At 40.8% G+C, this 23,903-nt stretch overlaps 1 protein-coding gene across 2 annotated transcripts in view; it reads right to left on the bottom strand.

The window, feature by feature from the left end:
• The window catches only part of LOC118556853 (phospholipase D1-like), a 63,194-nt gene extending 39,729 nt beyond the window's left edge, over positions 1 to 23,465 (bottom strand). The window contains exon 1 of one of the 2 annotated variants that reach the window (XM_036125346.1): positions 23,364 to 23,465. The gene's annotated coding sequence lies outside the window, so the exon portion shown is untranslated. Of the gene's footprint in view, positions 1 to 5,420; positions 5,562 to 23,363 lie in introns of those variants that run through there. The other variant, XM_036125347.1, reaches the window with a different exon arrangement.
• Positions 23,466 to 23,903: the final 438 nt, after the last annotated feature.

Here is a 23,903-nt window from a genome sequence, read left to right as displayed (position 1 = left end):
ACAAACAACAATACTTTGATTAAAAATCTTGTTTTAATTGACAAAAAAAAAACTTATTCTGATAGTAAAACTGTTTAAAATGAGCTTTTTCAATATTGTCTGTGCAGGTAACTTTGTTTAAGGGAAAAAAATTAAACCAATCAGAATGTGCATCATGAAGTCCAAGGGGAAAAGTTAATAACTTAAAATCAAACAAGAAACATGGAGGCATTAAAAGTTGAAGCCCATCTATGCAGCCAAGCATTCATCGCTAAACATGATTTTTTTTTTACTCGGCTCCATGAACATGGTCGCCAAGCACTGAAGGTCAGAGAGAGGTCGTCTTCAGATTCAATGCAAGTAATGAACCAGAAATGTAAAAATTAATTTGCTGATTTTCTATTGGGGCCGACCAATAAAAAAAACGGGTTGATTTTAATTACCGGTGACTGCATGTATTTATGAGTCCTCAGCATTAACAGCAGTGTTCATATAGGACAGCAGCATCTGATGAGGCAACGCCTCAGCATGCAGACACAGGTTCTGAGCCCCAGACATGAACGGGTTTATGGTGTAAAACACGTGCATCAACCTCCAGAACAAAGGCTAACGCCCGGTGAAGATGCAGGTAGGAAGGCTTCATCATCATCATCATCATCATCCACAGTGAAATGAGTCCTGCTTTCCTGTGGGCAGAAAAGCCTCTCAGGTAGAAGCCGTCAGTCCAAAGATTAAGACCTTAAGTCGTGGAGAAATGTCCTGTGGTCTGATGAACCTGCAGCTGAAGATGTTTGGCAACAAAGAGCATCGTTAGATCAGGAGTAAAAAAGGGCGAGACGCGCCCCAGAGCGCCATCCAGACTGAAGTAAAGGGCAAGAAGAATCATGTCGCTGCAGGTAGAACCGGTTCACCTCACCAAACAGACGGCATCATGTCTGAGGACATGAAACCCCGGACACTCAGGCCTTACATGCGTCCTTCTGATGGAGGAAAACCTGAGGAAACCACCTAATTAGTCACTTAAAGACAACAGAGCAGACACTCTGGAGTGGCCTCACCCCCAAAGAAAGACTAAAAACCTGCAAACCGGACCCACCAGCTCTGTCAGCAGGGTCTAGATTTCAGCAAACTGAGAACCACTGATCCTGGTCCGTTAAAAAGGCAACCCTAAAAAATATGAGAGAAAGAAAAGTGAACCTGGGTATTAATCCAGCCGTCTTCAGTCATAGAATGAGGACGGGCGTGTTGCAGGTCTAAGCTGAAGCGTTTGTGAATGTCTGGTTGCATCATTCTCTCCGTTTACTGCTTGATTTCTGACTCCGTAGAAAATGCTGCGTCTGTCTGCAGAGAAAATATCTGCCACAACGCATCTGGAGGCTCTGATTCCTGCATGCACCAAGTGTTTCCTCAGGATAATCATCTCCTAAATAAAAGCCACGCAGAAACCCGCCGTCAGAAAAGCTCCAGATGAAAGCAGCCTTCAGGATGAATCCAACCTTCAGCTAACACCGAGTCCCAAACTAACGGGCTTTAGGATGAGTGACGGCGGTGGGTTGTGTCCGGGCCACTGAGCACAAACGTTAATTGGGTTCACCGTGGGCTATAACTCTACTCACACACAGTGCCAGGCTGATAGTGGAGGCTAACGGCTCCTAAACACAGACGCTTCACGCTTTTCAAGCTCATGTTGATCTGTGGAGAGGAGGAGGAGACCAAGGAAGAGCCTTCAAAAGGTTTCCAGAGAGGAAACAAGGAAACTATGGAGAAAATGCATGAAAGCATGAAAGTGGTGGATTAACGAGAATCTCTGCAGGTAAACGCTGAGCAGAATCACCTGCAGCTGCTCTGCAACTTTACCTTTTCATATCTAAATATTTAGGTTTGAGTTACGAGGCGGCAGAGCTCCGATGTTTGGCTGCTCGGCTCATTCTCAGCTCATCAGAAGCCTAATTAACGGCGTTTCACCTGAACCGCAGCTGATCACATCGTTACAACTGCAGCCTTAATGGTTTATCTCCTTAATTAAAAACACAGCGACGTGCAGAAGCCCAGATCTAGTCCTCGATTCCACATTTTCTCCTCTAAGCTCACAGACTACATTGTGATCTTTGAAAGAAAACCTTAAACATTTTCCAGGCTTTCCAAGGCGGACTTTGGCTGCTTTTTCACTCATTCTCCGTCTAGTAATCCAACATTTTCCACCACTGGTTCCAGCAGCTTGTCATTAAGACACAATTAGTTTGCATTTCTTTAGAAAAGAGTTCAAAACGACAAAAACCCAGACTTCCTGAAGCTAAGCTCCAACAAGGCGATTAGCAAAGAGCAAGCAGCTGAAATGTTGCCCAATCAGGTCAAACAAAAGGTCCTTACTGGATTCTTTCCCTCATATGTAGAAAAGTAGAAAAGGAAATGTGTAAATAATGAAACAATATTCAGCGCTTTACTTTAAGCAGAAGAAGCCCTGAATCATCGCTCTGAGGCTCTGCTTGTCTCAGTAGACGCCTGGTTGGCCTCAGCCTGCATTAACACTTTGGTTACAGGTCTGGTTAATTGCTTAATTGCTTAATAGGTTTACAGTGAGCTGCACGATGTTAGGAAACATCTGATAAGATTAGTAAATATCACAACAATGCGACTAGTGATAAATAATTATTTTTCTTCCTGCTTTGTTTTAACACACCGTCACAGCTGGGCGTCCTACACCGTCTCATCAAACAACAAACCAGGACCATCAGTATCAGCCGACATTGGTCCTTTTTTTTACATATTGTATCGGGCCGATACGTAAAACTGAGCCGATATTAAAAGTTTATTTCTATCTTGCTGTGTGTTTCGGGCGGCGGATCATGTGGTCATGTGACCGAAGCAGAGCAACATTTTCAACAGTGTGGTGCTTTTTTTTCACGCTGCTAAAAGGGTGCAAAAATGTTTATAATATGCATATCTGTAAATATCTGTTATCGGTCATAAGAGCAATATTAATATCGAATATCAACATCGGCCCAACTTAGGACACATCGGTGCATCCTAAATAAACCTCACAGAGAGCCTTAATGCAATTATCGTCCAGCCCTAGTCCAAGCGCTGCTGCTGCCTCGTCCTGAGACTCACCTGCAGTCAGAGCAGGGAGGAAAACCTCGGTTCCCTCATTGTAAATTTATCCTGCCCTGATTTAAAAAGCAGGATCAGATATAATACTTTTAATATAGTTTTCCTTCTTCTCTGAAATTGTTGCACTAAAACAATTCCCTGAATTTTATTCACACACAGCTTCACCTCGTTTCACTCTGTGCCTCTAATTGTTGTTTAGCTAAAACATTTATTTCATGTGCTGTGGATTCTGGCAATGTATTAAAAAACAGAAATTATTTAATACGGTTTATTTATAGATCCAAACAAGGTTTATATATTAAGAAATAAAACATCTAGCTGACTGGACCATGGACTACCTCACTGACCGCCCTCAGTACGTGCGGCTGCACGGCTGTCAGTCAGAGGTGGCACTTTGCAGCACCGGGGCCCCCCAGGGCACCGTCCTGTCTCCGTTTCTCTTCACCCTCTACACCTCGGACTTCACCTACAGCACGGTCAGCTGCCACCTTCAGAAGTTCTCTGACGACTCGGCCATTGTGGGCTGTGTGTCTGAGGGAAACGAGCTGGAGTACCGGTCGGTCATCATGGACTTTGTGGACTGGTGTGAGGAAAACCATCTGTGCTTAAACACCAGTAAGACCAAGGAGATGGTGATCGACTTCAGGAGAAGACCCCCACCACACTCACCTGTGAACATCCAGGGGGAGGACATAGAAACTGTGGAGAGTTTCAAATACCTGGGTGTTCACGTCAACAATAAGCTGGACTGGACACATAACACAGACGCTCTGTATAAGAAGGGCCAGAGCCGGCTCCACCTCCTGAGGAGGCTGAGGTCCTTTGGAGTGAGCCGGCCTCTGCTAAAAACTTTTTATGACTCTGTGGTGGCCTCAGCCCTCCTCTACGCTGTCGTCTGCTGGGCTCCTGGCAGTGCAGAGCGGGACAGAAAGAGACTGAACAAGCTGGTGAGGAAGGCCACTTCTGTCCTGGGCTGCCCTCTGGACTCTGTGGAGGAAGTAGCTGAGAGGAGGGTGTTGTCCAAGTTCACATCCATCATGGACAACACCTTCCACCCCCTGCACCAGACTGTAGAGGAGCTGAGCAGCTCCTTTAGTGCCAGACTTATACACCCTGTGTGTAAAAAGGAGCGCTACCGGAGGTCATTTATTCCTGCTGCTACAAGATTTTACAATGCTGCACTATAACTGTGACCATAACTGTAATAATTAACGTGCAATAACCAATGTGCAATAATCTATTTAATACACTGTCCTACAACCCGTGCAATAATCCTGATGTATTGACTTCTGCTGCTATCATCACCTGAACATAAGTCAGCCCACATGTATGTATGTATGTATGTATGTATGTACAAATGTATACAATGTATATGCACGTACATACGCGTAGGTGCGTATGTAAGTAGGCGCATAGATATATGTATATATTTAAGTATATAGATATGTTTATATATATATATATAGACCACTAAGAATGTAAATGAGACATCATATGCCCATTCCTATTTCCTTTTTTTTTTTTTTTTTTTGTATTTTTTTGGTATTCTTTCTGATCCATTGTATATATGAAGACTCACTGTATATAATTGAATGCACCTTCCCTACTCTGCACCTTCTTGTATGAGCCGATGTGACGAGTGAATTTCTCCATTGTGAGATCAATAAAGACTATCTTATCTTATCTTATCTTATCTTAAATATGTTGAATTGTTCCCAGGTACCGTGTAATGGTTCAAATGTGGCAGGCTGCATGCAGTCACCTTATTTTGCCCTTTTCTGGCTGAAAGCTGTCGTCTTCCATCTCCTCTGCAGGGATGAATGGAGCCGAGTCAGACGTTCGTTATTCATTTCTCAGAAATGTGGTTTGCAGAAAGTTTACTCATTTACAGGTAAGTGAGCGAAGACGCATGGCAAACTAAACAAATACCAGCTGGTTTTTAAGTCCTGGCATAAGACAGACATTTAGTGGAGAAAAAAGAAACAAAGTTCAGCACCAGGAGAAAAATCTGTTATTTTAAAGATAAATCAGAGGGAATCCTGACGGCATTAAAAACGGCTTCAGGAGGCAAATGTTGTCCAGCAGTGAGTCGACACAGAGGAGCTGCACTGCGTTTAAAAATGCAGGCGCCAGCACAGGCCTGCACACATTCCTCTGGAGATAAAAGTCTTATGAGCGCGGTGGGAACTCATCAGACGCTGATTAACAAATCTGTCTGGCAGAAAGTTGAGACACAAATCCACAAACAACCCTGGCACTAAAAGTCCTAGCAGAGCAGCAGAGATGTGCTTCCTGTCAGACTTCAGCTCCTGGCAGGAGGCGTGACTGACCTGAGCTCGCAGACCCTGAGGAACGCCAGGCATCTTCATCCTCCTCCTCCTCCTCCTCCTCCTCCACAGAAATCAAACCTCAGCTCCCTCTTCAGCAGCCGCTGCCTGAAGCTCTTCTCAGATGCTGCACACCTTCCTGCTGCCCTCCTCAGCACACACTGAGCCACAGCAGCCCAGAGAGGCTGAGCTGCAGCGTGGACACCACAGAGTGGGCGGGGCATGCAGCACAGAGCCACTCTCATTGGCCAGGAGAGCCACGGGGAGTCAGAGTCCAGCCAATGAGAGAGGAGGGAGGGTCTTTCTGCGTTAAAGCAGCAGATTCATTTATCAGGAACAGAGAGCGGCTGTTCTGCAGCCTGATCAGAGAAACCACCCGCAGGAATCGCTCCTAAGCCCGTTTATTTCTGTTTATGCAGCCAAAGGCAACAGTTTATGATTAAAAGTCCCAGCAGATGGCAGATCTAGACTTATTTTTGCTGTTGTTTAGATGTGCATATGTGGCCAAAATGTCACAGAATGGCTCAAGAAAAGCAGAAACGAACAGCAGCTTCGTTTAAACCAGAAAATCAGCAGAACGGCAACAAAAGTAACCCTATGCTCTGAAAAAATGATTCACAGGTTTAGTAAATATCATCGCAATAAATAGCTATACTAACTTAATAAAATCTCTAAATATCACTTAAGTGATTGAGTTAAGTGAGCATCTCCATCTAGCATTATAAATGCTACCGAACTCTTAGTCCTTAAAAGCATCCTTTCACAACCCAATTCTGCACATTTAATGGTTTGTATACTGTGATCTTCTCCTGCATTGTTTACATTTAAATTGTTTTTATAGTGTATTTTAAATCTATGTTTACTTTTAAATCTATGCTGCACCTAAAACTGTAATCTAACTTTTTCTGTAATTTACAAAGCTGTATGCAACAAAATTTCGTTCTGTACGCACTCTGTGCATACAAAATGACAAATAAAGTTGTCTAAGTCTAAGAGTTGTACATACCAAAATAAATGTCTAAGAATTCAACAGTTAATTTTGTGTCCAATTTACAACTATGATTTAGGTTTATTTCACAAAATGAAATTAGTATTTGCTTAAATAATTTTTTTTAGATATTGTTAATATGTTTGGTAAATTTCAAACAAAATATTTGGGAATGGATTAATTCTACTGATTAGTTTTAAGAACTACAATTATTAGTCATTCTAACTTAATATTATTTCAACTTAGTCAACTACTTAAGAAGTTGAGTAAATTACACGCCAAGTTGATGGTAATCGTGCGGGAAAAAAAGGAAGATGCGTATTAAAAAAAAAGGTAAATTATGTCAAAAATACAAAGAATTGTGAGAAATTGTGAAAGCAGACAAAAGTACTCGTCACTTTGGAGAATAGCGTTAAAAGTGTAAACATCCAGCTGCCATGTTCAGCAGCAGTAGCGCTGATTAAAGAGGTTTGGATGCTCTTAAATATAAATCGATAAAACTTCTCTTTAACCAGAACAATGAAAATAGACAAACCAAATAAGAGCGATATAATCATTCTGTAAATGTGCTTTGGTTGGTAACGTGGGCAGAAAGTCCATTTCTTTTGACTTTGTTTTGGTGTTTTAGTGTTTTGGTGGGCAAACATTTCATTTCAGTTTATTTCCAAAGTGCCAATTCACAGCAAATGTCATCTCAAGACAAACCAGTGAAATTATGATAGAGTTTAGATATTTACTTGGTCGGGTGGTTGAAATACAGTCAGCAAAACCCTCAAAAGTGTGGCTGGACAATTTATTGCATTATTAATATAATCATAATTTTAAAAAAATCGTGTTCCAAATCCAGAGTTCTGCAATTTTTGGCTATGTAACGATTAATTCGTCCTTTAGGTGTCAGTATTATGTTTCCACATAGAAGGGAAGAGAGTTGCAGCCGTGAGATAACCTAATTTTATATAAACTTTATATAATCACACTTTTATACTTTCAGGAATCTTGCCACAGACTTGTTTGTTGGTTGCACTTTATGTTCAACAAGGATTGATGTCCAACTTAATTAAAAGCTGTTCTGTCGAATAATAATATTCAGATTAATAAAAACTGTTCATTTTCTTGTTTTAAAAAGTGTACAAACATTTATCTGCAGGATATTTTTGATTGCTGATGGTTAATGCAGAGAAAAGTCAAAATTAAATCACAGTTATGGTTGAAATATACCACAATTTGGATTTTTAGGGAAAAATCATAGAGCCCTAGAATGAAGTCTGGGTTGTTTCTATTAACGACGCTGTTGGGATAAAATCCACTGAGTCTGAATCGGACCGTTCCTTCACAAAATCTGTGCTTAAACGTTTTAGTCTGCAAAACATTTCACCAACATTGTTACTAACAGGAGCAGATAAATCCAATAACTTGCTGTTGAATGCTTACTCACAGACATGATGACAGGTTTATTAATTTTAACACATTAAAGCTTGCTGCCCGTCTCAGCCAATCGTCTGGGTTCATTTCAACATTTTAGCAATTTTAAAAACTGAAGCGCTCCTCATCAGACACTAAGTGGAAAAGAAAGATCAAGTAGCTGCTTTAAAAGAACAAACGGTAAAGTGTAGTGAACTATAGAGCCCTGACAGCGAACCTGCAGGCTTCACCACGCCTGCAACCCTGAGACACACCTGTGATACCTGGGACAGGTAGGTGCTGTAACCCCAGCCCTCTGGCCTGGAAACACTCTTCCCCCGCCAAGATCATGTTGCCTGAACAGAATAAAGAGTTAGGACACGCTCCCACCAGGTGTTCAGGTGATGGCAGCGCCAGCCTTCTGGGAAAAGACAATACCAAAAACAATACCTCCATATTTTTAGGCTGAGTCCCGATATACAACATTTATCTCAATATGTTTTTTTTATATATATAAATTATAAAAAGGCGTCTCTGAATGAAAGCTTTATCCCACACGTCTCACAAGCAAATATTTAACCAACAGCTGTAGATAATGGCAGAAAAATTAAAAGTATAATTATAATGTAACATAGACCATCTCGATCTAAACTATATAGTCTCATCTTTAATTTTTTTTAGAAACTCCATACATTGCCCAGCCCTGATCATCACTGCAGCTCTTAACAGTCGACTAAATTAAGTAAAACCACCAACATTTAGTTGTGACTGAGTTTTAATGAGAGACAAAAAATATTCTGTAAAGTTATAGCTAGGGCTGGACGATAATTCAATAACAATATATATTGATTGATAGAAGCAGGGTGAATAAAAAGTTCAGTAGAATAACAGTTTTCCTTCCTTTTACATTCTATCCATATAGGTTAGTATTACATCATTACATCCTCCCAACCAATCACAACGCAGACCCAGGAACTAAGCTCCGCCCCTTCAGAGTTCAGAGCGCATGTGTCATTTTTTCTTTTTTAAAAACTTGTAGTTTTGGTACAAAGTTGGTTGAACAAAGGGCTGAGTTTGAATTCAGTGTTTGTGTCTGTATTTAAAAATAAGTCACTAAAGCAACAGCATAAAATGGTCAGGGCTGCACTTAAAATACATGTTTTCAATTTGTTGATAATTATCGATATCTATATAATATGATTTATATTGTAGGAATATCCTTTTTTATATATATATTCACAGGGGTAAAAGTGGTGTGTCTTCAAAGTTAGCTGCTTATTGTGTGTTTAATAAAATTATACATTTTCATAAGAAGATTAACTTCTTGATTTGAAACTTGGAGTCGATCCGTTCTGTGGCTGCTAATCTTTTCTTTAATGTTAGAAAACGCACCACGGCTCCTCAGTGGGGTTTAATCTTCACCTCAACGTGTAAACAGGTGTTCTCAAACCCACCTGCTGCCAACGCTGAACAAGCTCTGCATCGGTGGCAACCACTGCCAACACAACAACGCAATATTTCCAGTAGATTAACAAATAATTATCCGCTCCACCTGTACGGACACAGACATAAACTAAGCTAATCAACTGTGGCAAATAAACAGTAGAAAGTCTGTTGGTTTTAAAGTAACTTTTATAGCTCGTTAGAAAGTATAAAAACACATCTGATCACTTTATAACAGGCGTCACCGACCTTTTAGAAGATAAGCGCTAATTCATTGGTGTTGTGTCATAAAAAGGGCTACCTGTGCAGTCAGCTCATCTTAACTTTATGTAAAGATGTTTTTAATGCTTTAATCATTTTAAATCTATGTAAATACAAGTATGATTAAAAAGGAAGAGCAACTAAATAAAATTACATTTTAGATGCAACTCACTGCTATTTCTTAACAGGTCTGAGGGCCTCACATGTGGTCCTGGGGGGCTACCTGGTGCCCGCAGGCCACATGTTGGTGCTTTATAAAAACCCAGAACCAGGACTGTCAGCACAGTAAAGACCCTCAGGAGCTCCACAGTGTGTGTAACAGCAGAAATGTCTGTAAAGACATTAATAATTATATAACGCTAACATTATGCGTCATGCACCGTATGACAGACGGAAATGATTCAGCATTTTTTCTTCCCATCTGATTGGTGCACATCAGTCACATGGAATTCTACAAATATGTTTCTATTTTAACTTTTAATGTGTCTAAATATTAAAACTACACTGAATGTATATTTCTGCATTTTTTTCCAGTTCCTTAGATTAAGCTAATTTGTTTAAATGATTTTAAAACACTGGAATAAAAACATAAAATGTGTTTTTTTTTTAGTATAAACTAAATGACAACATGGGCTACAGGTATGACTGAATAGACCAACGACTTTGCAAACAGGTTGAACCTGCTGAATTTTCTGGAAGTGGGTGTGAGTGAAACCAGAGGAATGAGCGTATCTGCGAGAATTCATTGTTGACATTCCAGAGGAGGACCAGAGCATTCACACTGCGGCCCACACAAACGCAGAGTTTGTCTTCATCTTCACAGCTTGGTGCAACAAAACTGAGCCGGAAACTAAACCTCAGCCTTCCTAAAGCATTGAGGACCCACTGATCCCCAGTTTGGGTGGATCCAGAGGGACTTTTGATATTTAGGAGGCCAAAAACTTTCATTTCTTATATTTTGGTTACATAATTAAACAAAAATTATTTGCAAGGCACTGAAAAACACTAGGAAAATATAAAGCCGCCTGCTGCGGTATTTGTTGTGGAGGGTAAAGACTATTTCTCCTGATTTAGTTTGCTTTTATAGTTCATCTGAGGTGACAAATTTATATTCAACAGGTGACAACATGTGCAACACTTTAGGGTGAGGCAGCTGGGAGGAAGACAACCTAAGCATTTAAAACACTCCCAATTATCAAATTATGATAGTTATTGAAAGAGAAAATGTTGTTACAGGTGCAGAGATTTAAGGTGAGCACAGACAGGTAAACGGGGTCAGAAGGTAGGAAACAAAAAAACTGACTATATTTAACAATTTAACAATTAAGACGTCATAACTGTAAGGTTGCAATAGTTGTGTCACATAAAAAAAAAACATAAAAATGTTCTGTGAAACTTTTTTAACATATCACATAGTTCTAATGGGTTTAAAGGTACATAGCCACGTTATATGCTTATATAAAAAAATGTTTAATCATGATAAAATAAGGTTATATACATCAAGCCTCCATCCTAATAATGTTTTATGGTCCTTTTTGTGGATAAATAGCCCCAGCAGACGTAAACAGACGTGGCGCCATCTAGTGACAGTATCACAGAACTGTTATAATGCCAGTTTGTTTAATTAATAAATCTAAATTAAATAAGGCCAGACCGAGCCTGATCCTCTTCAATGCCTCGCAGCAAAGCGGTAGCTTGGTATGATCGAAGACCAACATTATTAATTACATATAAACGATCTACAGCAACTTTAAGAGCCTCATATCAGAACATTTACTGACGTCAGTCAACTCTGCGTCACATCTGAGCCTCAGCAGGTTTACCAACAACGATCAGACTGTATTCCCAGAGACATTCCTGGCTTTTCTGTCCTGGAATCATTTATTTTGGCCTTTTTTTTCCCACTGGATCTTGGACCTTTCTGCATTGTTTCACCTGGAGATGCTAATAGCCGTTAGCTACTTCCTTGTTTTAACCTCTGCTGTGCATGCTCAGTACGCACTTCCATTAATATCGTAAATTAACATGGAAGGCCTTATTTACTCGCAAATTGAGCAAAAACAAAGAATAAAACACCAAAATAACAACCAATACTCCAGCAGGACGTGATAATATTTCATAAAATCTTTGTATGCAACCAGAGTGAGCTGCTGATGTATAAATTAAAGAAGTCAAATAATACAGCTATGCACCTTTAAGGTGGTCAAGTCAATATTTTTGCCAAATTGTTGCCACTCGATGCATTAAATTAAGTAATTAAATTACTTTAAATATATAGGCATGTACTTGGCTTGCTAAATTTTATTTATAAACTGAACTTCAGAAAAAGAGAATATCATATTCTTACCATTTCAAAACAAACTGATTAAATATTAGCTTCATAATAAACAGGGAGCAGACGAGGTCACCAGGTACGACTGGAACCCCAGAAATGCTGACTTCAGCATGTAATCCTAAAGACGTCTTACCATTATACCAAGAAGGGCTCCACCCATAAAGTGGCTTTCTCAAAGTTTAACACAATAAACACATCTTAAAAATATTTAAGAGAGTAGACAAAAATAAAAAAGGCAGACGTGTAGTTGAGCTAAAAAAGCTGGATCACATTTTTTCACACAGCACTCCAACCTATACCAGAGACAGAAATTACACCGCTGCATAAATTTACATGGACCAGATCCTCGTTTACAACGTTTTGTCCACGTCTGTTCTGATAAAATATTATTTTATTTATTCATTCCTCAGTAGTAACGTTATATTTGTATCATCAGCAAACCGGCAGATAAATGGAAGCACAGAGTGGCGCACTAAAGATAATTAATTACATTTATAGTTACATGACTGAACACTTTAACCAGGTGTTATCTTTTCTACCGTTTTGCCAAAAAGGGAAGTGACATTTAAATTACATATTTCTCTAAACAAAGGCTGAATTGTCCCTTTCTTACTGGTTTTCCCTTAATAAAAAAAAGTTTGTCTCAGTGTAATTAATGATGTGTTTTGCTAACCAGATAGAAACCTGTGCCTTAAAAAAATGGGATAAAGTATTTTCTTGGTTTCGGTAAGTCTGAAATGTTAGTAGCGTGAAAACACTATTAGACACGATTAACTACCTAATAAGCAGAGGTGCTGTAGGATAAGATCAGAACGAGGTGGTTCTGGTTAAAATGAGAGTGTCTCCCTCATTGCAGCTAGTTAGTAGCTAGTTAACTTGTTTTTATACAAAACAAGCTGGCTAGCAAAGCAACTAGTAAAGACTTTACTTTAGCTGATAAAATTTGACTTGAGCTTATTTAACCTTTGTTAAAAAAATATAATTAAGAATACATTTTTCAAGAGGGACCTAACAATACAGCTGCTCTACAGCTACGATAAAAAGACGTATTCATACATATAATAATAAAATAAATAAGCCCCAAAAAGGTCAAAAATATAAATTAATTAAACTCATGAGACAGACTTTTAGGCAAGTGCAGTGAATGCGTCTCTCTTGTTTCTGGTCTTTTAATTGTCCATTTAAAAAAGTCATAAGTCTCATTTATCTGATTTAGTTATTTTAGTTGCTACCTGCTGTTTGCTTTACAAGCATCTTCACATTTTTAAAAAGGTGGTGATGTGTAAATAAACTTTAAATGTATTACACATTTGAAGCGTAGTGGCACATATATGCTCATTGTGCTGCGGAAAAAGTTATAAAAGTACTGGAAAATAAGCAAAGACTTATTATGTTCAGGCAGTTTTCTTAGAGCTGAGCTTTGCAGAACTCACAGAACACTAGAAGAAGTCGCTGCGCCGCATGAAATGCCTCACAGTCATGCTGTGCAAACATGTGGTCAGTAGGAGACAAACTGCGAGGTGCAGAGATACTAAAACAGAGTAAAAAAACCTCCAGAGTAGTATGGGCAGCACATTAACGCATTAATAGAAAGGTTAATTAGGGTTAATGTTATGTTATTTAAATAAAAACGAGTCTCCAGCAGACTGACCGCCGTTTGCTGCAGATCGATTTGGTGTTTTCAGACTGAATGACTTCTTAATGGGTTTCCTGACTCATTAGACACAGATCAGATCTCGTTGTCTGGGACACCTTCTCAGCTGGAGAGGGAGAAATATTTGTCTCCAAGCTGCCAAACCAACACTTCAGACTGTTAGAGCTTCACTTTTCCCTTTAGTGAAGGAAACACGTGTTTTCAGAACGGCCGAAACAACAAACGAGTGCCAGGAGGAAAATGCATCATGTTTTTATAGTGACTGGGTGGGTGTGTTCTGCTTTTCAGCAGGAAGTCTGTCCCAGCGTTGCTCAGGAAATAACACAGAAATTTAAAAGAAAAAACACAAAGTCAACGTCCAACAGACTTTAAATTAACTTAAAGGTTACCAGATTACATCACACTGACTGCAGATGTAAAGCATCTAGAGAGGAAGAATCAGGACTTTCCAGCAAACATGGAGGTGGAAGCTGCAACCTGGTGGCGCCCCCTAGCGGCCAGGAGTGACGCCTGCATGCAGGCCTGCAGCGGCAGCCGGAGGAAAGAGAGCAGGCCACTGGGTCAAGTTCTGAGAAGTTTCCTCTGACGGGTCTGTGTGGTGCAGCGAGCAGGAAGCTGCAGCCTCCAGCGAGGTTACAAACACGTCCCGACAACACGCAGCTGAATAAAAACACGCAGCAGAATAAAAACACGCAGCTGAATAAAAACCCGCAGCAGAATAAAAACACGCAGCTGAATAAAAACACGCAGCTGAATAAAAACACGCAGCAGAATAAAAACACGCAGCTGAATAAAAACACGCAGCCGAATAAAAACACGCAGCCGAATAAAAACACGCAGCCGAATAAAAACACGCAGCTGAATAAAAACACGCAGCAGAATAAAAACACGCAGCAGAATAAAAACACGCAGCTGAATAAAAACACGCAGCAGAATAAAAACACGCAGCTGAATAAAAACACGCAGCTCAATAAAAACACGCAGCTGAATAAAAACACGCAGCTGAATAAAAACACGCAGCTGAATAAAAACACGCAGCAGAATAAAAACACGCAGCTGAATAAAAACACGCAGCTGAATAAAAACACGCAGCAGAATAAAAACACGCAGCAGAATAAAAACACGCAGCAGAATAAAAACACGCAGCTGAATAAAAACACGCAGCAGAAAGGTTTATAATCAGCCATGAATGTGTTCATACCGACGGCAGATATAGACCCAGTTTATAATGCGTTTATTTACAGGCTCCTTTCATAAAGTTCAGAATCACCGTTAAAAGAAAAGAAAAACTGATAAAAATATACATAAAATAAGTTATCTGGAGCGGTGCAATCACAGGGAAGGGGTCAGTTTTAAGTCTGGATCTGACCAGAGGAAGTGGGTAAAAGATCCAGGGTTTGGGTCCAGAGCAGGAGAAGGTTCTGGTCTGAGGAGAACGGAGGGAATGAGGAGGAAGATAGAGGAGGAGGGTCTGAGGAAGGAGGAGGAGGAGGAGGCGACATGAAGAAGATGAGATAAGTGGGTGGAGGGGGAGATTGTGATCGATGTGACTGTGGGTGGCAGAAGAAAGTGACGGAGAAAGCTGATTAATATTGACTAACATGCAGAGCAGCTGACGTTATTAATGCTCTGTTTTAATGTTCTCATGCTGCTTTATATGTGAATAATATGACTGCTGTAATCAGAATTTAGCTCCAAGTTGTATATTCTATAATCAGTTTTCCCTCAGGGACGCTCGTCTCCAGAGCTCAGAGTTTGCTACAGGCTCCAAAAACCAAAAACCAAGCCCGTAATATTCTGCAGCCCAGAACTTATCAAACTCTGTGGTTTGATAAAGAGGAGGAGCCACTTTCTAATGGCATGCTTAGAAATCTGAGCGAAGCAGCATTTATGTGGTTTAAGATCTTCTGAGATCTATGATCAGTTTGTTTCCTGAAGTGATAGAAAGCCTTTCAGCCTCATTGGCCACATGGACGGATGTTGGACTTTTAAACACATTTGTCTGCAGCAGAAGCTGCAACTTTATGTAATCGTGTAAATTGAACGTTCGTGGAACACGGAGCCAGTTTACAGCGTTAGATCAGTCTGAATATCTGCAGCCTGTGATCAACAAACCTAAACCTGATTTACTTTAGTCTGCCATATTTGCAGGATTTTAGTCTTCTACTGGCTTCATTTAACGAACAACAGCTACAGGTTGGCGTATCTGGATTTTTCAAAACATCTTTAAATTGAATAAAACTCGGTATGTGAAACGCTGTGGTTAGAAATAAGTCGTGTGGATTTGTATTATTTAGTCAGCACTGAATCAGGATTAAGTTGACATCTGGGCCACGCCCACTCGTTAACTTTCTCAGGCTCCACTGGAGCCGTGCAGGTTTCCACTCGTCCTGCTGAGTGGAAACGTCTCACCCAGATCATGTTAAATCAAACCCACTTTTAGTCTTTTCTCCTCATAAATGACTGATAGATACTGACATTTCTAGGTTTTGAACAAATAACTGATTAATTCATTTATTTGAAGCCTTTCTGTTCAGTTTTAATCCAGACAGCAAAATTCATTTTGATGACAATTTTAACAATTTTCTCCAACATAAATATTTTTTACTAAGGCTGGGCGGTAAAATCAATTTAATTGATTCATTAGAATTTACAATTTAAGACTGATTTTTTTCTTCTTAATAATCAGGATTTTATTTTGCTATTGATCTCGTTGGGCTTCCTAGAGAACAGCAGCGACGCTGAATATGTTTAGGAAAATATACGGTAAAGAGGAAACTTTCATACCATAATATGAGGCACTTTAATTCACTCATTTACTTATTTAAGTTAGTTTGAAGCTACAGCAGTGAATTCTGTTCTCAGCTCATTGTGTAAAACCACCAGCAGCAAACATTTAGTTATATTCTCATTGTTTACTACGGCAGGGCGGCCATCTTGCTTTACCAGCATGCTTTGCAGCTTTTATTTAGTTACACTTTGATTTCTGGTCGACTCAAAGAAGAAACGATTGACACGAAGTCAAGTTTTTTAAATAATTTAATTTTGTGGAAAAAAATGGAGGGAAAAAAATTGATTAATCGGATTTAGGAAAATAAAATCAGAGATTATATTTTAGGCCATATCACCCAGCCCTAATTTTCACTTAACAACTTTTCGTCCTGCAGCTCTAATTTAACTGTGGCTCTTATTAAATAAAAAGAAAAAACACACTAACAGGGCTGGGTGGTTAATCTAAAATAGCAACAATATTGCTCAGAATACTTTTATTAAAATGTTTTAACCACGTAGAAAAGTCTTGTTCCAGAACCCAGAAGAACTGCGGTTCCAGGTTTACTGGTACAGAAAAAAAAAAAAAAAAAAACAGCTAACTTGATATGAACAATGAGGCGGTTTTATTATTGTAAAAATTAACATGTCTGCAGCCCTAGTGTCCATTTTACCAGTAATAAAGACAATCAGGGTTTATGGCATCAAAGGATAAGTCAGAATCAGCAGCAATTAGCAGCATAACAAGGAGACGGTAGCGTCAGGTTATACAGCACATTAGCTTTCCAGCCATCTTTAACGAGAAATGACTCAAAACTAGTGTTGCACTGATGCCATTTTTTGGCCCCGATACTGATACCTGGCTGTGCAGTATCGGCCGACACCGATACCATCTGTTTGAAATTGATGTGTGTATATATGAAGAACTGCAGACTACTTGGATGTAAAATAATTGCCATCATGGCTTTGTCAAACTGCTACCTTATTAAAGCAGGAAAAAGATTAATACAAAGTGAATCCAGTAGAACTAGTGAGTGTCTGGAGAGAGAAGGCTGCGTTCAAGTGACATACAAACATTAAAATGGTATCAGTGCCTATTTGTTGGTACTCACTGATACCGATACCAACATTTTAGTGGATCGGAGCCACGGCCGATACTGGTATCGGTATCGGTGCAACGCTACTCAAAACTCTAATTTACAGACAGGAAATGGACTTTACTGTTGCTGCACTTGACCCTCATTTTCTCTCTTGGTTTCCCCAGATCTACATTTTTAAAAAAATCCCCATTTATGATGTTAGAGAAGCAGCCGCTGATGCCCCATCAACCTGGGGAGGGTCAAAGGTCATTTCCAAACCGTCTGAAGTTTATCAGCCAGTCCTTCCATGAGTGGACGTCCCAGCAGACTCAGCACTAGAGCAGAAATCAGGAACCCCAGAACTCCTTCTCTACCTCCTTCTACAGGCCTCAGTCAGCAGGTCAGAAAAGAATCAAAGTTCTGCTCTGGCCTAGTCAAAGTCCAGACCTCCACCGGGCTGAAATAAGAGAGCCGTGAGGAAAGGCACGTCTTCCAAGCTCAATAAATGAAGCAACAATTAAATATTGGGTGAGAATTTCTCCACAGCGATGAGAGAAGCAGGTAAAGCTGAAGGTCTGACAGCTGCTCCTACATGTCCACCATGATGGATCGTAGTTTTTGTACTCAGCTGCTGTTTTATCTGCTGTAAACGTTTATCTGGCTTGATTGTCCGCTTTAGCCAGAGAGCTTCAATAAAAGAGGAAATGAAAAGTTTGTTTTGCTGCTGTGCTGCTAGAGCCGCCGGCCGGCCGGCGTTACGTCACACTTCCTGCTTCTTGCCCAGATTAAAACTGCTGGGTGGGCGTGGCCGGGCGGGGCGCGCCTTACGGTAAAGTCAGACTGCTGCACGCCTCAGCCGCTGGTCACCAAACATCTCTGACTGCCGCGTCACTCCAGGAAGCATCTCGCCTTTGTTTTCAGTCAGATGATGTCAATCAGCAGCTCAGCAGGCGGATAGATTCATTTACTGAGACACGATCGGCATCCGGACCCGACCAGGGTCACATTCCTCCTCAGCTCTGAAACCGAATTTACTCATTTAGAATTTATTTATTTTAAAACAGGCAGAATATGTAACTTTTTGTTAGACTTTGTGGCCCCTGTGGCAGCAGGTCTAAGCCCGGACCATCTCCCTGTAGAGCAGTAACTCATTTATTCAGATTCTGATGAACGTCTGAGAGCGATAACAGCAAATCTAACTCACCTGATCCCCATTCACACCTGAAGCCTCGTGATTTTAACGAGTCACATGACACCAGGGAGAGAAAATGGCTAATTGGGACCAAAGCTGGTGTTTTTTTTCTTAGAGGTGTGCTCACTTTTGTTGACAGCAGTTTAGACATTAATGGCGAATTTTGAAGGAACAACAAATTTACAACCCGAACGCTGCATCTGATCAAGACGTCACGTCTTCTGCGTCGTCACATGAACAGATCTAATAAAATATTTACAAAAAAAGTGAGGGGTGTTAACTTTTCTGACTTAGTGTAGCAGTTTTAAAAATCCAACTCATTTAAAATAACTGAGAGGGAAGGTTTGAAAAAGTGACTGCAGGCCTGATTTATTAAGTTTTTCTTCTGCTCCAAATCCAGAGCCGGTCCACAGTTTTCTGGGGCCCTGAGCAGAATGTGGACTGAGGCCCCGCATGGGCCCCACAGGAACCAAAACTTAACTAATATTTATCTTTTTCATATCGTCTCTGCCAGATGAAAATGTTTTTTGTTTTTTTTTCTCATTAAGATGTATTGATATTTAGTACTTTTGTCAAAATTTGTTCGGGATTTTTTTCAAAACATTTAGGAAAATTGAAACAGAAATAACGCAATAAAGTTTTTAACATAAGTTGATGATAAATTTTTGTGATTTTAAATTTGACTGAAACAACAGTGAATATGAATTTAGCCTAAATCAACTGCATACCAGATAATCTAAGACACATTTATTTAAAAATAAATAAACCCGGCTGTGATGAAGCTGATCTGGTTTAAATATTTTCGTGTCACATTTCAGGACATTTCCTTTTTTTCTCTCCATGATTGCATAAAGTCGTACAGGGTTTTATTATTTGTCCTCCCCTGCTTGTTTAACAGCAGTCCTGCAGCCACACTCAGCAGCAGGCGATACGAGGAGCGTTAAAAGCTCGCTCAGAGGAGCGCATTAGATTGAAACTTCCTCCCCGGTGACCGAGTCTGCACACTAGAAACCTATAAACAAAATGCCTGCAGTGTTTTATTGTTTCAGCTTAATGGAAAAACCTGCAGCTGCTTTATATTCTGCATCAACGGAGATCTGAGGGACATTTCTAATCTGAAAGGTTCATTTGACTCGATTAAAGATCAGAAACATGACAAGATAATCTTTTTAAACCCCGAGTCCAGTCGGCACGTCACGTTTAGGTGAGAAACCTTTTCAATCAGCCTTTAGTGGTGAAACTGCTGGATTTATTGGTGATTAATAAAGATTTCTGACCTCCAGACACTGAATTATCGGAGCGGGAGAGGATGGAGGCGTACGGGGAACCAGAGAACCCTTTCAACATCGATTCACTGCCGCCATCTTTACTGGGAACGGGCGAAAGCGTCCGTGTGGAGAAATAAAATGTGTGTAAAGCAATCAGCACTTAGTGAGTGTTTAGTGGCCAGCAGGCAGCAGCCTTAGAAAAGTCATTTCACCACTTTGACCCGTCAGAACAAACGTCTTCATTAAGGATTTCATGTGACCGACCAACACACAGCAAAACGTAATTATGAAGCTAATTAAATTATAATGAAAATGAAATTACTTGGAACCAGCGTTGGCTCTATCAGGATGCGTCTCTTCGGCCTTCGCACACCCAGACTGAATTATTTTCCTCATTCTACTTTGTAAAAAAAGCTCAACCTCAGTCAGATTGGATGGAAATTGACTTTGAAGATTAACTTTATGGATTAAAACATACATCATAAGGGATGTTACCAGAGAGCCGAGTGTTTCTGGTAAGAACATGAATAAATCATCATTGCAACATTAGTCTGTGCAATATAGCAAAGGATTGTTTGGAGGCCTTAATTGTGTGCTGATTTATTCATGATCTTTCATGCTAATGTCATATTTAGCCAACCAGTCTCACAGCAGGGGGCGCTAACGAGACGGCTAACGGTCAGAGAGCAACAGAAGCTTAGAGGAGAAGAAGAAGAAGGTAAAACCATCGTTTCTTCTTCAGTTCTCCGGTACTCAGATGCATCCCTGCAGGCCGATGGGTCCCGTTCCACTTCAGCGCCGCTGAGTGAATCTCTCACTCACCCTTTGCTTGGTGTGGCGTGACATTTAGCCCTGAACATATTGATTAAAGGCTGAAAGGCTCCGCCGCACCCACTGCCCCTTGAGCTTTCAGGCTATCAGCGTCTCCGTGCATTTAGTGCCAAAGCACACAGTCAATCCCACCCAGAAAGTCAATCCAGCACTCCCATCCTGAGGAAGAGCCATTAGACATACAGGATCCTACCTGCTCCCCCGTTAGCCGGGCCCTGCTGGACTCCCTGATCCATTAGCAGAGCAGAGAATGAGGCCGATGTTTCAGGATTACTCTGTCAGGGATCCTGGGTGTTTATTCGTTATTACAGACACGTAATTTATACCAATCCAGGGTGTCTTTTTGACCCATCTTTGCTCTTATTTTATTTTAAAAGAAGTGCAAAGGCGCCAAAGAAGCAATCTCCTGCGGAGAAACTGTATCTTAAGCTCAAGTCTTTAAGATCCAGCAAAGAAACGAACGCCGGACCAGAGAGATGCGTTCTGCCAACAACATGAACGGGGGCCCCATACGGATTTCATTTAGGCTGGACAGTTACTATGTGGCTCTGGTTTCTGGATGCTTTCTTATATGGGACCCATCAGTGACCAAATACACCTCCTATAAAATAAAAAACACCACGGTTGCCTATCTAGGGTAAAATAAGTCTTAAATTGGTATAAACACATAGAACCCATATGGGTCCCAGATTTTACCCACCAGTGAAGAGCACCAACAGGGGCCGCCATCAGGGGCCCGTTTTCCACTGTAATGTGTAAATACTGCCTGTTTAGGAGCTGACAGCTAAGATCAGCTTGTTGGAACTAGGGGTGTGCAAAATAATCGTCATGACGATGCATCGCAATTCTAATTTTCGCGATCTACTGCATCGATTCTTGACGCCAAGTATCGATTATTAATTTAAAAAAATTAATAAATAAAATTGCATGAATGGTTGGCGAACATCAGCCAAAAACAAGTAAAATACAACTTCATTGGTTTAAAGGACAGCTGAGGCCATGTAAACGGCACTGATTATCTTTATTTTGTTATTTTAAGTTTTATAAATCCTAAACACTTTTTGTCAGTGTGTCCACCCCAGTAACAGTAATATTTGTTTTCATGGCAATACCTCCAAAAGTCGTTCAATAAATACAGCTATGTATGAATTCAGTTTCTTTCAGTTATGTATCAATTGAAGACACTATCCAGATCATACACAGCCAGTCAGCCACTGGTAATGGCTGTATTTTTTTCTAACAGTGTTCAGTGAAAATATCACAATGCATCGCGATACATCGCAATAATTCAAGTATCGTGATGCATTGTGATTCGAATCGAATCATGACTTCGTTGGCAATACCCACCCATAGTTGGAACTAAACCCGTCTCTGAATTTAGACCAGAGGAAGACATCAGGCTGGAAAACAACAAGCAAGCCAAAGGGCATGGAGTCAAAGTCAGATCAGTCCAGATTCTGCCTGCTAGTGTTGAGGTGGGCCTTAGGATGCCCCAGAATGAGCTGCTGGTCCCTACTGGTCCCTACTGGACCGTACCGGTCCCGTTACACCCACTAAACATGTAGGTACAAGCCATGCACGGCTGGAGGGAGGCATCTCCAGCAGACCATCACAGGACAAATAACTGTTCATGCTCAGACACTCTTTACCCTAACAGGCACATTTTGGACCTGCTTGGTCCAAGGCAACAGCAGATATGGTTCATGCCTGGTTCTTTGGTGAGTTCTCTGTCATGTGATGGCACCAGCTTGAGTTCAGGACCTTCTTTAAACCAGCAAGAGTTAAAAATCCATAAATAAATAAAAACCTGTTCTGATACTGGTCTGGTTCTGGACTGAAAACTTCTGTCTGGGTTGACTGGAACCTTTCAAGTGAAATCAGAAAAACCTGCGGCTGTTCTGCTTCTTATGACTTCCTGTCAGCTTTAGACCACGAAAGTCTTTCGCTAACATCTTTATGCTGCTGCTGGGTCCCACGGCTGGCTGTTGCAGAAAGAGGAAAGCCTCGTTGCAACACGAAGAACACAAGAGCACAACCTGAGCAAGATGGAGGTTCTGGAGGTTCTGACGGCCTGAAAGAGGCGCCTCTCCGCTGGTGGAGCATTTTCTAGGAATGAATGAAGCCGAGGCGCCGCAGCTCTGGCGCTCTGGGTCACACCGTGGTGGCTTTGGCTGGCTGGCATGGAGGGGAAGTGGCTTTGTTGGGTTTAGAGCTGCAGAGCGCAGAGGAGTCACTCAAAAAAGGGGAAGAAGCGCCTTGTTGTGGCAGGGAGGAGTGACGAACCGACAACCCCACCGGCCGGGTGACGCGCTCACCAGACAGGTCTGACTCGTTCCCTGCCGCGCAAGAAGTTACCGGGCCAGAGCCGGGAGATTTAATTCACCTGGATCCCCCCTGAGAGCGCAGCGAACCGGACAGCTGCTGCAGGGAGGAGGGGCCGTGGGGGGGGGGGGGGGGGTTCCTCCACACCGCCAATAAACAAATAAATAAACAATAAATTCATAAATGTGTAAATAAAGATACACTAATTAATCAAACCGCTGCTCATCATCTGGCTAACAGCCTTAAAAATGGAAAATTAATCTTCCCAAATTACGCACAACTCCTGCAAACTTCTCTCAGCACACATCCATGAGACACACAGAGAAAATACAATTAAATTAAATTAAATTAAATAAAAACTGAGCGTCAAAGCGAAGCTCTGAGGCCCAAACATGAAGCTCACCCTCCCGATGTGAAGCGAAGCGACGGCAGCTGCTGCTCTGGCGGAGCCGAGGAGCCGCGACCAAGAACAAGCGCCTGCGTCCCAGCGGCGCGCTAAGCTGGCAGCAACTACGCACGGAGCGCCACTTCCGGTGCCGCCGCCTTCAAAATAAAAACCCAGAAACATGGAGGTTAAAAAATGACGAGATCTTATTTAAACCATTTAACATTTCCTTCACCAGGAGAAAAGAATCATTAGAATATTTTACTAACGTCTAGATCCTCCTTCAGGTAAACAGCAGGAATGATGAGGGTTCAAGGTAAAATAAATGTGAAGAAGTTAAAACAAGTTAGAAAAATACCAAATAGCACATTTTAAATTAAACTAATTAAATTTACTATAAGAGGAAACAGACAGCTGAGTGGATGTTCCTCCAACAAAAACCTCAAATATGATTAAATAAAGTATGCTCATATATGCGTCACATCTCCAAAAATCTACTTCAGTTAAAAGTCTTTAAAAAGTATACACTGTGTTTAAAAATTAATACAATAGCTATTT

The sequence above is a fragment of the Fundulus heteroclitus genome, chromosome 21, assembly GCF_011125445.2.
Source record: "Fundulus heteroclitus isolate FHET01 chromosome 21, MU-UCD_Fhet_4.1, whole genome shotgun sequence".
Lineage (NCBI taxonomy): Eukaryota > Metazoa > Chordata > Actinopteri > Cyprinodontiformes > Fundulidae > Fundulus > Fundulus heteroclitus.
Note: the sequence above shows the minus strand (reverse complement) of the source record. Positions and strands in the feature narration are given on the sequence as shown.